We start from the raw sequence: 14,331 nt of genomic DNA on the forward strand, positions 1-14,331 counted from the left end.
TGCATGATGCCAAGTGATGCCAACATACGGTTAACCATACAGATGCTTAATCCATTTTGGCTTCACTTAGCATTGCGTAAACTCACTCCCACTTACACCAGCGCTAATTCCTTTCAAAGAAAAGAAAAAGGGATTATAAGAAAGTAGTGATAAAGGGGCATGCAGAGGAAAAAAAAACAATATGAAAGGTAGCAACAATATGCAGAGCTTGTGTAGGGAAAGTCCATAGCTGTCCATTTCTTATACAGCAATAGCTGTGCATTTGTACAAAATTTGAAGGTGAATTTGAACACGCAAATCCCAGAGAGAGGGGTGAGGAAAACAGAAATGTGTTGTCAAGCCAATTGGACCAGATTACATGCGTCCAGGAGACACCTGTGTGAAATGGATAGCGATGTATGGGGCGATACTTTTTTGGGGACAGATGCCCTTTTATTTATTTATTTATTTTTTGCTAAAGTAAGAGTGGGATGTTGGGGAAGGATTGTATGCATGTCTGGGGAGGTATAATGGGTAGGGAGACAGACAAGACAGACAAGACAGCAGACAGGGGCAGTGTATGGCACATGTGGGGGTAAACACACTGGACAGGGAGGGTGTTTGAGAATCAGAGGCCCATGAGCCCCCATATGGATATGGTGGGACTGACATCCCCACCTGCAGGCAGTCACAACTGCACCCTCACAGCCCTGGCAGTGGCTGTGCTGGGGGCTGGACAGGAGGGGCAGCCTGCTCCTCAAAGTACACCAAGCAGCCCTCCATCTGATGCTGCTGGCCACCCAACTCAGAGCAGATGACACTGAACACCCTACCTCAGAACTCAGAGTGGATGACAGGCTCATCTCCACACCTGCACTGAGGTGGTGCAGGGCCTGCAGAAGATGAATTTCCAGGGTGGGTCCCAGACATACTAGGGCCCAGTGCCATGGTCAGATGGGGCAGGATAGGTGGATCCACTGGGATCAGCCTTCCCAAATGTGCTATGGTGTTGAGGTTTTCCAAGATATATTGGTTAATCATGTAAACAACATTTAAATATTAACTTTAATGGCATGCATAGGTGTTCAAATTAACCCAAAACAACAGATGTGAAACAGTTGCATAGCAAACAGAACACATTCATAACTAGAACAACAGTAAGCATTGTAACATTATGCCAGTAACAATGACAGGAACAGGCCACCAACAATGGTATTTGAACAAGGTATATTAACAGGCAATCAATTAATTATATGAACAATAATGTAACACATGTCGCAACATTAGGTTTGGTAAAAACATACTCATAGTATATGAATAATAATTAGTGGTGCAGATGAGGGGTGGGGGTAGGTAAGAAAAGTCCATTAACAACTGCATCTGCTTAGATTTTTACAAGAGTACTGCTCAATACTCTAGAAGTCTGCCCACAGTTTACATCTACCTATGGCCTACCTGTGACATACCCATATTTGTGAGGTGGGCCATGTAGACAGCCTTCCGTACAATGGTGGCCACATGGTGGGAAACTGTCATGTTGCTACCAACCTCAGTGCACAAGTCACCTCACACTTGATTGCATGCTCAGTGCATTATTACTGTCATACTTAGTGTGGATGACATCTGCCACAGCAGGAACAATGATGCCTCTCCTGGCATTCTGCTTGCAGTAATGCTTCTTGCACCAGTCAGTAACTGGGTGGGTGCCTTTTGGGGGGGGTGATCACATCAGTAGAGGAATGTAAGACAGTGGGCAGCTTGCAAGCATCCATACACCTGGTCAGCCACAGACCACTGCTTTTGTCCTGTACTTTGGATACGTATATCTCAAACAGTAGAGGCCCCTAGATCAATCCTTGGGGTACACCATTGTGGATGAATCTACTATTAGAAGTGGGTTCTACTACTTTAACTGAGTGAGTACTATCATTGGGCCAGTTAGCTACCCATCTGGTAACCCACAGGTTGGTGCCTAGCTGTGTAGTTGTATGTGTCCTGTTCACCGGGGGATTAGTGTGTGAGGACTGGGCTAGATAAAGGTAGGCATTGTTCACCATCTTCCACTCTTCCCTGTGTTTGTTAACCACTGCAGAGAGGTTGATCATGTTTAACAGGCCTGATCTCCCTTTGACAATACCATGGTGTGTGGGCCCAGGCATTTTGATGTTGCCGATGTCCCTGTTCATAATGTCCTTGATATTGCCTTCCAGAGGCTCTGCCTTGCATATTGCCTTGCAGAGCAGGCTAGTTAGGCTGATGTGCATAATATTGGCTGGGTTGGTGAGTTGCTCCACCATTGTGTATAGGGATGACCGTAGCTGTCTTTTGTACAGATGGGATGACATGGTGCTCAGGCTGTGGTTGACTACAGTGCAGAATGGATCTGAGATCCCATGCCTGTGTATATGTGGGATGCAGCTAGGGATAGTATCATGCCTATGGAGACCTCTGTGTGTTGCCTTTTAGAAGGCATTACAGACCTGATTCCTGATGATGAGGGAAGGGGGGCAAGTGCTGTACATGCACATGCGTACCACTGAGGGGACAGGGTGGGTGTTACGCTTCACCTGTCTGCAACCAGTTGCCTATATCTATGCAATAAATGTATGTGGTGTTATTGACCACCACTACAGAGCAGATTTGTGTGTTGCCTCTGGAATTGCAGACACATGTGTGGAAGGCCTAGTGATTTGCCTTGGTGGATGTGTCCAATTTGTATCAAAGACAGCCTTATGGTACATCACCTGTGCCTTTATTTGCATGTGCAGACTAGCGTGACATTGCTTCCAGTAAGGCACTTGTTCCTTCTTGGCCCATCCAGCAATTGTTTGCACCTATCATGGTATTTGTATTTTGCTGCTGTCCACCACAGGCATTTACCCTACCTTGAGAGACTTGATGCTGTCCTGTCATGTACTGCTGAGTCCATACAGCTATGTAGGTGCCCACATAGTATTGTGCTGTGGGCCTGGACAATGCTGCTAGTTCTGACAAATGGGATGTTGGCTGTACAGCTGCTTCTACCTGCTCTGATGGGATTTATAGTCATTTGTGTACAGTTCATTCTGTTTGAAACTGTAAAGGGGGGAAGGGGAGATGGTGACCTGAACGGTGATGGCTATGTGGTCAGATATAACTAAGGGGAAGGCACTGTAGGAGTGCTACAGTGGCTATTCATGTTGGTTAGGACCAGGTACATGAGATTTCCACCTGCCGTAGGAGTGTAGACCGGCCGATCCACTGCATTGCCATTGACAAAGCTGAGGAATCTATGCGTGTTCATGTTCAGGTGGCATAGGTCATGCACACTATGTTGGGTATTTGCAGTCACCCAGGAGCAGGGTAGACAATTGAATCCTGACAGATTTCAGCAGATATCAATACGTGTGGTGGGTGTCCATAGTCATGGTTGGAGGCCTGTACCTAGCTATGATTTGAGTAGGTGTTTTTTCAACTGTTAACTGCACTCAGGATGTTACCCATGAGTCATACTGTTTGGCCAGCCTGGAGATGTGTATGTGTATGCTAATGTTCAACATTCCACTTCCTGTGGCTTTCAGGCCTCCATTTGGGGTCTAAACCTATGATGGGATGAGTGACCTGGCAAGGTTGGTGTGCTCTCCACAGCTAGAAGGCAGGTGTCAGTGACTGCACAAATGTCAGCATCCTACAGAACAAGGTATGCTTGCATTGTCATGGGTTACATGGTATGACACCTAGCTCCTGTTAGAGCAAGACATCTGCACAAAGGCACATATCAGTGGTGGGCAAAGGCCAGTAAATGGTGTAACTTTATGAATCTAGCTGAAACACACTTAGTTGCCAGCAAAGACGGTGTCACATTCACAGGTGTACTCTGTAGGATATGACATCTGACAATGAAATGTATGCTAATTTGTTATGACTTTAGTCTTTAATGGGTTGCCAGTGATGTGCCAGACAATACACAACTGTCTGAGGCATTGACTACAAATATGAGGCAGAAATGTGGTCAGTTTGCAAAACTCTGGACAGTAGTCAGGTATAGGTTCAAAATATCCCATACAGTTCAACACACACATCTGCACCTGTCGTGTAGTATGCACATACGCTATGTACATCTCATGCATTTGTAAGACAAGCATATGTATCGGAGTAGCACTCACAGATGAGATATGAATAATTACAACATCCCAGGTAACTGGCCTACCAGTGACACATCCAGTATTGGACAACAGAGACTCCATTAGTAGTCATACATGAGGTGACCTTTGCTGGGGTGACTTAGGGGTCAGAGATGTGCTCCATGTCAATGCAAACAGGGCAAGCAGAAATTGCCAAAGGTGCTGGACAGCAGCATTAGAGTCCAGCAGGTTTTTTTGCAGCCTAGTGTTTAATGTCCCATTTGACATCATCGCATCCCCCCTTCTGCATTCCATTACGAGCTTACATGATTGACATACCTGTTATAGTGCTCAGGAGTTTCCTCACAACAATGCAAATGTTTAGGTTTGTATAGTCACAGTCTGTCTTTGTGTAGATGGGTTGTGACCTGTGTTGCATAGGCAGCAGCTTGCTTTTTGTAGGTACTGCTCATGAGCAGGTGATGGCCTGTGCAAAAGTCATTGTCTCTCACTTGCGACTTGCATCCAGAGCAGCTGTTTTGTCTTTTCATTTGCCAATGCCATAGCAACACAGTGCTATAATTACACCCTCCGTGTGTGCCTTGCCCTTTTCCTTGCCTGTGTGGAGGACATTATGGAGGTGTGGGTGCTATAGCTTCACTGAGAGTAGGTGGGAATACCTCTCAGGACAGGACATGTGGAGACATCCCAATAACATGGAGAGCAAAGCTCAAGAATTGGGTACAGATTCTAAGTCAGTAGTGCTGTTATACACATACAGGGTTGCTAGTATAACAGGATGCATCTGGACATGCATTTTCTGAGTGACTTGATGTCTGACAGTGATATATCTCTGACATACCTCTGACCTGTCCTGATATCCACAGACTGCCTAGACATTTGCCTGTTATGTGTGGTCTGTTCCTCAGACAGCATCTGTTTTTGTGGAAGCAGTAGGATAACGTGAGGATTGTAGTCAGTAACTGTTGGCATCCATTTGTGTTTCAGATATCATATCCTTCAGGAGTGTTATGTTACAATGCAGCCTGTGACACTGGCAACTGTTTCAGTTTGTAACACCATTATGTGAGATATGTTCCTCTTTCCGGCCCCCCATCTCCCAAGTATGTCATGCTTTGTCCAGATGTCTTGCAGTAAGAGGGTCAGAGGTATGTGATAACATTATTTAGTGACTGCACTCATGGTATCATCCCATTGACTTAGCAGACTCCTGGAAGTGGTATGTGGCAGTGGCCATGAATATGGTCTCATACCCTGGACATTCTGTGGAAATCTGTACATATGAGAGTTATGTATGTCTGGTCATTGTGATGTGACTGCCAAGATTGTGTAGCAGTACTCTGTGTAGATGTTTGTTTGGCTGAGTAGGGAGAGTAGCAGATGTAAGTGTTACAGATCGTTTTTCTATCTAACTGTACATGCTGCTATGGCTGCTGGTGGTCTATCATGTGTGTATGTTTGTAGAGGCAGACTGAGAAATGTCATGTTTCACCTCAGGATTCCCAGTACACTGTGAGTTGGGACAGTATATATCATTGTAGTGTGTGAATGGGAATCAGGATATGTTCATTCAAACAGTCATTCTACTCTATAGTTCATTTGGGGTACTAGTATTTTGCCTGTGGTGCAAATGGTTGTGGGTGAACATTCATGCACCATTATCTGCTTTTCCCTACAGTTCCATCCTTGTACTGCATGATATATTTGGATATACATGGGTAATTGCCCAGGGCTGATTTGGGTTAGTGTCGTGTTGGTCTTACTGTGGTTCAGAAGGTGCTGGGTGACATGGTTGGCAGCTGTCATACGTTTTTCCATTCTGTTACATGACTACAGTCATACCTCTCCACTGTCCAGATGTCTAGACACTGTCCAGATGCATGGCTCATATGTTTTGTTGGTTGGCCACAACAGTTGTGGGTTTCTGAGAAATCACTGGGATGATGTGAGCATTCACATCAGTAAATAATGACATTCGTTAGTGTTTCAGACCTGGAATCTATCTATCATTGTATGTTAAAGCAAACCATGCCAGCCTAGTAGACTTCTACACATATGACAGCCATATTTCAAAGATGTCACTATTGTATGCCCTTTATCCCCCCAGTTTATCGGGCTTTTTGCAGATGTGTTGCAGTAAGAGGTTGGTTATCTGTATGTATATATATATATATATATATATATATATATATATATATATATATATATATATATATATATATATATATATATATATATATATATATATATATATATATATATATATGGAGCCTGTCCCCCTGAAGCCATGTGTTGCAGTAAGAGGGTTATATATGTATATAATATATATATATATATATATATATATATATATATATATATATATATATATATATATATATATATATATATATATATATATAATATATATATATATATATATCCTGCAGGACCAACAGATGAGGAAGTCCCGGGTTGGGTTCCAGACATTATGGGGCCCAATGCCATGGCCAGATGAAGCGTAACAGGTGGATCCACTGTGCTTTGCCTTCCCAAACGTGTTATGGTGTTCAGGTTTTAAAAAATATGTTGATTAGTCATGGACAACACAGTTCAAGATTAGTTATAACAGCATGCATGGGTGTTCCAATTAACCCCATAAAACAGATTTCAAACAGTTGCATAGCAAAATGAACACATGCATAAATGGAACAACAGTATCCATCATAACAGCATGCCAGTAACACTAACAGCAACAGGCCACCAACAATGGTATTTGAACAAGGTATGTTAACATGCATCTAATCAAATATATGAACAATAATAGAAAACAATTCCCAACATTCAGTTTGGAAAACAACATACCCATAGTATATGAATTGTAGTATTGATCCAGATGAGGGGTGGGAGAGAGACAGAAAGTCCATTAACAACTGTTTATACTTCTATTTTCCACAACAGTACTGCTCAATGCTCTATTGTTCTGCCCTCTCTTTACATCTGCCTATGACCCATAGCTTCTGTAGCACAAACATACATATTAAACTGTCAGCCTGGAATGGTATGGGGAAAACTGTGACAACTTTGGATACATGACTAGAGGGGACTCTTACATGACAAGGTTACATATCTGGCACAGGAGGGGTACCCTGAACTGCTGTTATGTGAGTGTGCTACTAGCATACTTCAACTGGTTTCCTGTGTCCATGGTTATTGGCAGCAGTGACCATTAGCCATGACAGTGTGGCACTTGAGAGACATGTAAAAGGAAGAGTGCATGTTGTAAGTAAAAACTTGAATAAAGACACCCAGGAAGGATAACCAGGACTGCAGCAATAAAATGTTTATTAAAATTGATTTAAGGTTGATTTTTACCGGTTGATTTTTAATTACATAGGGTATTTAAATGTGATTGGACTTGTTAATCTATATCTGATGAAGTCAGTTGTAAGATGAAAACATATTTGCAAGTGAAGCTTTATGTGTTGAACTTCAGCAGTTGGACTTAAACAATGTTTTAATGCTGCAGTCATGGTTGTCCTTCTTGGGTGCCTTTATTCAAGTTTGTGGTTATTTTCTGGCACTTCTTCACTTTTGGGACTTGCATGTTGTATGTACATATCCTGCTGTCATTTGCAGGCATATGGTGGGACAGTTGAACAGTTGTACACAGTTTATTAGCATACCCTGCATACAGCTACTACCAACATTTACTTACTTGTAAAGCCTGTGGAGAAAATATCTGTTAACACAACCTGACTGTTTTTACATTTATTCCTAATTCCTTGTGTGCAGATATGCACACATCTCAGTGTCACTCCCTGGATTCAAACCATGTCTGGGTGTGCAAGATTAACAACAAAGCTATTTCTCATCACATTGAGCTATTGAGGAACTGCTGTATTTTGTTTCACTGATTTCTGTCTAATAGTTTCTTGGTTAGACAGTCTGAACTTGTAATCCTGTGATGCATGCATAACAGATAGTTATTGTACTGTGCATTAATCCTTTTGGATTACTACAATCTGGAAAGCAAAGGTAAACACAAGGCAATGCTGGATGGAACACATTTTGAAACTTTACACATTACTATTCAGTGTTCAGAGCTTAGTGCAGTATATATTTCACATTTCAGTCATTATCTTGTTTTACAGCTCCACCATCTACGTTTTGTCTTAACATCTGGTTCAAAGAACAACCCCAGTTAATGTATGCTGTCACAGCCATATTTGCTGTGAAGAACCTGTATACATTCTATATGTCTACAACAACATACCAAAGTAAACACAACCATTTTTTGCAGGGATCTTTATTACACATCAGTATTAGTTGGTCAAACTTTTTTATTTATTCAGTTAACACAGTAGCAATATACCAACTAGAAGAAAGCAATGTACTCCTTGTTAGCTATTTGTACACTATACTGCAAAATAGATTTGTATTCACCAGCCTGTGGGGCCCAGTGCCATGGCCAGATGAAGCAGAACAGGTGGATCCACCTGGATCTGCCTTCCCAAATGTGTTATGGTGTTCAGGTTTTAAAAAAATATGTTGGTTAGTCATGAACAACACAGTTCAAGATTAGTTATAACAGCCTCAGCAGTCTGTCAGCATGGGCTTCTACATTACTAGCTCTCTCTGCTGCAGCTGTAGGGGAGAAAACAAACATTATGCATACCTGTCTATCACATTTGCAGGCTAGTATTTGCTACAAACTACTTGATAGTGATACTTACTCACTACTGGAGCATTCCGTGCCTGTGCATCTTAGATCCACTGGGCCAAGAGTGCCCCCTTCCTCCGCTTTAGGTCAGCATAGTGGTGCCGTACCTGCTCACCAGTCTGGGGGATGCCAGTGGCACTGGTGAGATCACACGGGGTTGGGAAGGTGGAAACACAAGATGCAGGGTTTGAATCTCACAAGGGATAATAGGCTAGGCTTAAAATGGCTCGCAAGGGCAGTTATCTTAGTACTAATCTATGAACCTATGAACATGTGAGATTGTCCCAGGCCTCCACTTTTATTGTGAGCCCTAGTACTGGCCCTGCAGCAGTCTTTCCTCATGGTTTTCTACAAGGAGTCCAGCCATGACCCTGGACTCCTGAATGCTCCAGCGCTGCGCCTGAAAGTGCACTCCTTCACCTACACCAGCCACAGTACCTGCACAGATGAACTATAACAGATTCTGGCTGTATTCCCACCTGCGCTATTTAACTAAGGCGATATTCTCACCCTTTGCCATCATTGGACCTTTTTGAACATGTTAAGCTTTGCTAAGCAGTGTTGAACTCCACTAAGCTGAGTTGAACAGTTCTTAAAGGGGTAATTGCTGAGCACTGCTTAATAGTGCACAAATCTGCTTAGCTGAGCTACCTGCTGCTTAGCATTCATGTCTAAGGAATGCTTAAACCAGGTGAGCATAGCTGAGCATTGGTGGAAGCACAAGAAAACTCATCAGGATGTGACAGGTTCTTCATTGTATAGTTTTAAGTGCCACTGATTGTTTATTGCAGTTATTTTACAGAAGTACTGGTCTGTGATGCATCAGAAAGAAAAAAATAGCTGGTCTTTTGCCATGGATAGTTTAAGAAACACTGGAATATTGCATAGTGCTGTTGCTACAAACTTTTGTAACAAATGAGCATGCTATTAATTCATTCCACTTGCAATATACACCTTAACAGAGTTCTGACCAAAGCAATTAGAAGCACCAACAAGCATGCATCACTTACATTAAATAGTGGAGAACAAGCTGCCCTTGGACAAATAGGTAGATGTCTGCAAACCAGCACTTACCTTATGTAAACAGATGTCTTATTCAGCAAGAAATCTTTCAGAAAATGCATGATTCAAGCACCATTCAATGCTGTTTTCTACAATAAAGCAGTGGGAAAATGTGTGTCTTGTTGCACTTATATTGTGTAGATGCTCCACTCTGTATGTGATGATAATGCTAATTAGGGATCATCTCGTTACTGAATCTGAATCACTCAGTTTGTTTGATGAGTAAACCTGATGAACATAATGAAGATAGTGAACAATGTTCTACACATGCCTGAGCAACTGTGGGAAGACCATCGCATTAGTAATAAATGTAATAGTTTAGGAGTAGCAATTGCCACCCAATATTTAACCATATGAAGATGGTAGTCACTGTATCAGCAGTATATAGAGGGACTGCCATATTTGCACACTAAAGTTCTTCTAGAAGCATAATAATAAAGTGCCCATATTTTATTTTGTCATCTTATAGGTTCATAGGTCGGTAATAGGCTATCATCCCTAGGGCCTATATAAGCCTAGCCATAACAATTCCCTGGCTATTTCTTCCCACACTATTTACTTCCCTGGACCCCTGTCTAGCAGTGTGACTGACAAGATCCCCGGGGTAAATTTCCTTTCTCCCATCCAATCATCAAGGTTCCTTTTGAAGAGGGCCAAAGAGGCACTCTGCTTGACATGTATGGGAAGTCTATTCCAGAGTCTGGGGAGTCTCTGGGTCAGGAATCTATCCCTCCATCATGTTTTGTTTATTGTGATAACAAGGTTTAGATCCCTGGAACATGTGGCTGTGAGGGATTGGGATTTCTTTAAGTGTAACATGTCCAACAGCTCTGGGTTTGACATGGCCTTGTATGTTAAGCAGAGATTGCCTCTGAGTAGAAGATATGCGATAGAGTATAGCTGGAGTTTTTTAAGGTGGTCAGCATAAGGCATCTGCTTTAGGCCTGTGATTCTTTTAGTGAGGTATTTCTGTAGCCTTTCCAGTTGTTGCAGATGTCTTGAGAGGTACATACCAAATGGGACATTGTATTCTATAGTGGATCTAATAAGGGATGAGTACAGTGGGACAATGACCTCCTTTTTTCTGGATGAAAAGCCCCTAGTGATGAGGTATGCCACATAGAAGGATTTCCTGACTGTTGTGGTGATGTGATTATCGATGGTGAGACCACTGTCCCCCTGTGTCCCTATCACACTTTTGATATTTAGTGTACTGCCACCTATGTGGTAATTCACGGGTACATGTTTTTTCCAAAAGGGGATAACTATGCATTTCTTGGCATTGAGCTTGAGCCCATGGCTCTAGCACCAAGCACCTTTTTCTGTAAGGCCCTTTCGATGAGTATCCACATCATTTGGGGATTCAATAATGGCTCCCAGTTTGCAGTCATCTGCGAACTTTGTTAGCCAGAGTCCCTTAGTGTTGGCCTATACTTCAGAGAAATAGATGCCAAACAAGAGCAGTCCCAGGACTGAACACTGAGGTACTCCACTTCTCACTTGTCTGGAGCTGGATTTGGAGTCAGCTACTTTTACAGTGTGGGGTCTGTCAGTAAGCCAGTTGGCAACCCATCGAGTGACATAGGGATTAATGCCCAGCTTAGTAAGCCTATCTATGATTCCAGGGTGGGGAATGGTGTCAAAGGCCTTGGTGAGGTCCAGATAGGCTGTGTGGACCATCATACCCTCATCCACGGCTCTGGAGACTGATTCAAAGAAGTCAATCAGGTTCAGGAGACAAAATTGGCCCTGCACAAACCCAAACTGGGTGGGGTCCAGTGTTTGAAGGTTGCCAATGTCTTTGTTTATAAGTTCCATGATAATATTTCCATGGCCTTGCAGATCAGACTCGTCAGACTGATGGGGTGGTAGTTTCTGGGAACCAAGGTGGATCACCCTTGTGGAGTGGGATAACTGTAGCTAAGCACCACTTAGTGGGCACAAAGCCTGAGATGAGGCTATGATTAAACATGACACTTAGGTGAGGTGCCAGTTCATTTTGTAGTTCATATAATACATAGACTGGGATGTCATCTGGTCTCATGGATGCTGTATTCTTAGCTTTGGAGAATGTGTATTTTACCTGTGTGGCCATTATTACCGGAATTTGGCAATCTTCCGGTATTGAGATGAGCCGTTTAGGGGGTGAGGGGGGGTGAAGTTGGCATGAATTGATCTGCCAGGATATTGGCAACATCCTTGTGATCAGTATATTTAATGCCATTCTGTTGTAGCTCAGAGCAGATCTGAGCATTGCCATTCAGATTCTTGACATAGTTGTAGAATGCCTTGTGGATGTCTTTGGAATCTTTGGCAATTTTATTTTCATAACTAGCTTTGGAGGATTTTATGAGAGATCTCAGCTTTTACTGGGGCTGGTAAGGAAGTTTTTTGCATCCTGGGATTTTCCTCTTTTCTGCAACAGTTTCTTCCTTTTGTTGTAAAGTTTGTTTATGGCAGGGGACCACCAGATTGGCTTTCTTATTTTGGATGAGAGCATCTTGGTTCTATTTAGGATGGCATGATTCATGCATGAGTGGATGTGCTCATACAGTGTCTTAGTGTAGGATTCAGCAATCAAACTTTCAGTTCCTGTCTGCATGGGCGTCATGAAGTTTGTCACTTCTGACTTGAGTAGCATGAAGTTGGCTTTGGAGAAGTTTTTTTATGGAGGTTTCTTTACTGGGGGTTGGGGTGGGATGTGGATGTTAAGGTTGATTACCTTATGGTCAGACCTGACCAACGAGGGGGTGACCATAGGTGGGGAGCATCGATTTCTCATGTTGGTAATGATCAGGTCTAGGATATTAGAGCCCCTGATGAGACAATGGATTAGTTGATCCAGGGCGTTGGAATTTATGAATTCCAAGAACCATTGGGAAAAGGTGCTGGTACACAAGTAGTTTTCCCAGTTAATGGCAGGGTAGTTGAAATCCCCCAGTATTAGGGTGTTTGGTTGTATCTCAATATTTTTCAGTATGTTTAGAAAGGTGTAGTGAGAATCTTGGGGCATGGTGGGGGATCTGTAGCAAGCTACAATTTGGATTGCAGTCTTACCTACTGTTAATTGCACCTGGAGAATTTCAGACTCATTGTGTTGGGCAACTAGCTTTGTGGTGTGAATATCCTTGGTGAATATGGACACTCCTCCAACTTTAGTGTTTCGGTCCTGATTTGGTGGCCGAAAAGTGTGGTAAGAGCTATACCCTGGTTTTGCAGGGGTGCTCTCTGGAGCCTTGAACCAGGTCTCAGTTACTGCACAGATATCAATGTTCTCCATTTTTAGGAGTGCCTCGAGAGAGTGCATTTTGAAGTTTAGACTTTTAGCATTGAGTAGCATTACCTTCAGAATTTGCATGCTTATACCTGTTACAGTGGTGGTTTTGTCCTTTGAACTTTGCCTAAAAAAGGCACTATAGGGGTGGCAAGAGCCTTAGACAGTAACCCGAATCCCAGGGGCATAGATGCAGACCATCTTTGGCAAAGCATCGTGGTCTGTTGATCATGTCATCCCAGGTAGACAGATACTGGATCCCCTTTGAATGACACCACAAGATTGCTCTCAATGCCTATCATTGTGCGGAGGATGAGACATTTAAGAAGTGTTTTGGGCCCCAATTCCCTTTCATTTTTACAGACACCTTTGAGGGTAAGACAATTAATGCTAGAGATGATAGGGCTCTGGAGCACAGAGGTGGTAAGAGGAGAAGTCCACGATTTTTCTGGACATTTTACATAAGCAGTACAGCTGTAAGCTCTTGAAAGGAGGGCGAATATGGGGCCACAGAGTAAGGCTGATACGTGGAATAGTTTGGTAAAAGTCAGCACCATACTACTGGCATTCCACTTATGGGGAAATATCCAAGCAAAGGGTAAGAAAGTTCACAGACAAATCATTCAGTAAAAACTGCAATAAAAACTCAGCCAAGGTATACTCTTCACTGTGCAATACCTTAAACCTCCTGTAATGGAGACACATATGATATATGTAAATGACGGTTTAAGAATATAATAGTGTTTTAGCTGCATGGATTCTGAATGCCAATAACTTTTTACTTTATGCTTTTTATGCCTTTATGAGCACATTCAAGCAAATGCAAAAGCAAATTGTTATATACATGTCATGACATCACCGCAATAGTGTAGTCAGTCGATGCAAGCCTCACCTCTTGGTCAAGGGGTGATTGAAGTTAGGAAGTATTTACCAGTAGAGTGCTTAAAAGAGTATCACTGTGACTATATATGCTATTATGAAACTTGTCTGTCTGTGGATTGTAACAGCTATAGCCATTAAAGTTAATTTTGTATGACTTTTAGACAGCATTACTGCATATGCCAGTACAGACATACGGGAAGGGTAATACTATGACTAGTAAAAGTTAGAAGTACATTTCTGAATACCTTTTCCTATATAGGTGGACAAGTGGCTCAACATATTAAGTCTATGTGCATTGAGATGGCTAG

Source organism: Protopterus annectens, chromosome 6.part1, assembly GCF_019279795.1.
Source record: "Protopterus annectens isolate FY-2018-M chromosome 6.part1, PAN1.0, whole genome shotgun sequence".
Lineage (NCBI taxonomy): Eukaryota > Metazoa > Chordata > Ceratodontiformes > Protopteridae > Protopterus > Protopterus annectens.